The sequence below is a fragment of the Crocodylus porosus genome, unplaced genomic scaffold (genome assembly GCF_001723895.1).
Source record: "Crocodylus porosus isolate Cpor-Errol unplaced genomic scaffold, CroPor_comp1, whole genome shotgun sequence".
Lineage (NCBI taxonomy): Eukaryota > Metazoa > Chordata > Crocodylia > Crocodylidae > Crocodylus > Crocodylus porosus.
The window spans coordinates 173437882-173441604 of NW_017728886.1; positions in this window are offsets into that span (position 1 = coordinate 173437882).

Genomic DNA, 3723 nt, shown 5'->3' on the forward strand with positions numbered 1-3723 from the left:
ATGACCCCAGCTGACTTCCTGCCCTTTGGGCAGGGGGCTGGACTCGATGATCTCCCGAGGTCCCTTCCAGCCCTAATGTCTATGTCTATGAAATCTTTTTTTTTGTTCTCCTATACATATTGTTTTATATAATACCAATTATATCAGCAGGTAATTCTTATGGAGTCTGGGGAGAAGAATAGCTATTTCTCTTAAGCTAACATAATTATGTTTATATCATACGATTATATCAAGAGAGTAACCACTAAATAACCAAAGGATGGTACAATACTCCTTCCAAATTACACCACCATAACATCAACACTTGAATGGGCTTAGTGAGAATGGAAGTTTATTTATAGACACTGCTAACTGTAAAATAACTAAGACATTTTCTTTGCACAAGGGAAGCTGGTAATTATGAAGCAACTTGACAACCTCTAATTTTGTGTATGTGTGTGCGCACCAATATTCCTTCTTACAAAATGAATACTAGTTTCTTGTTGAGACAATAAACAGCCTGCCTACTCGTATATATGTTTTGATTTTTATGTGCTGAATAGCATTACAAAGAAGACACTGTGGGATCCATTCTTTTTTGGAAAACAAATTTGGAAAAATTCTAAAAGTTTAAAATGGTAATTAGCTACTCACTTTCCATTGAAAGGTAATGGAAGCTTGTGTCTAGCTGCTTCATGTGTTTTTGAAGATCTGTTGCCAGAAAGGCACCATCCAAGAGCTCTGGCAGCCATTACTGATCTTTCAATGGAATAATAACACAGACTTACAACAGCGTCTCCCTCTAGCAATCTAATTCAGTAACAAAGCAGTACGTTACTGATGTTGTGGCTCCATACTCTCACCATCCTTAAGAAACAACACCAGAAAACCCTGGCAAGTCTTGCATCTTGTCTCAAAAGGCAACTGGTACAAGGAGGTGTAGGCCACAGGGCAGTGGAGTGGACTGAGCACTGATTCTGAGGATATCCTTGTGGAGAATTTTTTCCACCAGCAGTACCTTTATGATATCAGGGTGATTTATGCATGTCAATTCTACTTGCTTGATAGTTTGTTAATTGCCCATCAGGGAAAAAAAAATCACGATGATCCAAAGTGAAGAGTTTTCCACTTATGTACATGTGATTCAGCCCTTTACATAGTAATGTAGGTACAGTACATGGGATATAAATGATACGGACTTTTATGGGCCAGATTATCAATGTAAGAATAGTTGAAAATGTATACCGGTAGCAAATATCACATTAACTTTATACCTGGATAGTACCATGAGTATGTACATGTCATAATTACTTTAGTAATGTATAGAGAGAAAATTCCTTAATTCTTCTTTCCACTTACCTCCACCCCATCACTCTTCCTCTCTGGTTTTGTCTCTTTTGCCAGCAATTTTGATCTAAGTTGAATGCTGGATAATGGAGATCCTTTCCTTGAACTCTGTCCTGTAAAATATGTCCTCACTCCAGTTTTCCTTATCAATGATGTTTCTCTTCAGTCAACAACCTGAGATGAACACTGTCTTAGAATAGGTCTACCATTAATAATAAACTTGCTGGCTGCGTTCTGACATTATGCCATGCACATCACCTGCTACTCTTGTCAGTCAAAGACAGAGCGTTTATGGTTTGCTAAGTATTCAGTTAAGCTGTTTCAGAAAATAACAATCAATTTGCTAGTGAATAATCCCTCTTCCTGTTTTCTTTGCTTCTGTTCCACTGAAGTCTGAAAACTTTTCCAGTCCCCTTGTAATGTACTGAACTGTACTGTGTGCATCTGCATCACTTTGTAGAGGGTATTGTATCTCCTCATTTAGACATTCTGATACTAATATGTGCTTAACACTCACAGATCTTCCTTCTGGAATAACAGAAGTCATCTTTTTGTCTTGCTTCCCAGAAATTTTAACTCTTAAGTAAGCTTGCTTACATAATTTCATGTTGCTCCACAAGGGACTTGAGTGCTGTGATACTCAGAAAAGCAATGTGTGGGCCTTGTTACACATTAATTTTAGGTCGTTCCTGTAGCTTTTAACCCCTGGATTGTCCACACATTAACACCTGAAACTAGTTTTTAAGCCTTTAGGAGGCTTAAAGTTCCACCACTCCAGGGCAGGTTTGTCTCTGACCTGTGTTACCCAGCATCTGTTTCATTAGTGTGTAGCCACTCCCCACAGATGAGCTGCACTCCTCCAGCATCCCAGGATGCAGTGTCCCCTGCCCTGCCCTTCTGTTCTCTGTGGACAAACTTTCCACGCCCTGAACTCTACTGCCCAGAAGGTAGATCTGGCACCAAGCCAACTCCCCCTCCCCCACCAGACATGTGACCTTCCCAATCCCAGGGGTGCAACCCCAAGCAAACAGCCTGCACAGCAAATGCCAGATAGCCAGGTTGCAGGGCACAGATGGTTCCAGAAGCAGAATCTAAGGAGGTGGCGGGGTGGGGGAAACAGGGCAGGGGCCCAGATTGGGTCCCCATGAGCTGGGACTTCCTTTCCAGGGCAGGGCAGTAGGTCTCCCAGAAGTACCCTCCCTCACCGCTCCTACCTCTGCGCCAGCCCAGGAAATACAGCCAGCACCCCCCTCATAACCCAATCCCAAATCCCAGTTTATTAAATATGAGAACTTTTTTCATTAACTTCCTCTTTATTTTTATTTATGTATTTCATTATTACTTCTTAGTTTATCCTCAAGTGGCCGGCTGACTTGATTTCACTTTACTTTACCACCCTTCCCACACCCCCATTTCCTTTCCAGAGGAGTTTCATTGCCCACCCCCATCACATTAACTCTCTGCTCACAGTTTAATATTCCTGCCCACCCCCACCAAGAGCAGGGTAGAAGCCTGTCCTGGCTCACCAGTCCTGTAGTGGCAAGCCATGTCCCTAGTCAGGCCCCTGCTCATCAGCCCTCTAGTGGCAAGGTGGGTCACAGTCTAGCCTTCAGGTGTCACTGCTCCAAACTTGAGCTAGCACTAGCACTGATCAACATTTGAACAGCTTGAAGTGCAATGTGTAACAAAGACTTCTGACTTTTAAACTCTTGATGTCCACAGAGGAATATACAACCCTAAATGAAGCATTTAGGGCTCTTGTACACATCACTATTTTTGCCCATTCTTGTGTTTCAGTGGCACTACTGTTTGCACGTATGAGTTTTCCTGATGCTTTTAAAAGTATTTTTGGCACACTAAAGTAAAACTCATCTGGACATAGTTTTCTTTGCATTGCCACAAATTGTTGTGTCCATGCGTGTAAACAGAAATGCACTCAAAGACTTGTAATGAGCCTCTTTGTCCACCAGATGGCAATGCAACTTTTTTGTAGTTCACCCCTTTGTCCAGCAGATGTTGCTTTGAATTGCAGTTATTAATGGATGAGGTTAGCTGCCCTGTTTGGATAACTGGGTGTAATGTGTTTCTTTGGACACCAGATGGTGCACACCAGATGCTGCAGTCCACCCAGCCCAACATGAATCACTGTTCATTCTCCTCTATGGACACCCATGCCGCCACCACTCATGCCCTGGTCAGGGTGACAATGGTGCTGTGCCTGACTGAACACAGCCCATAGCTGCTGCTTTTTTTTTTTTCTTGTGCTGGCTGCTGCACCATTCACGATTGTACAAGGTCACCCCACAGTCAGACCCGTGGCAGCCAGCAGCCTTTAATGAGAATGGCATAGTTACTCTGCCCCAGGTTCAATCCAGGAATGAATCACTTGTGTGTCTA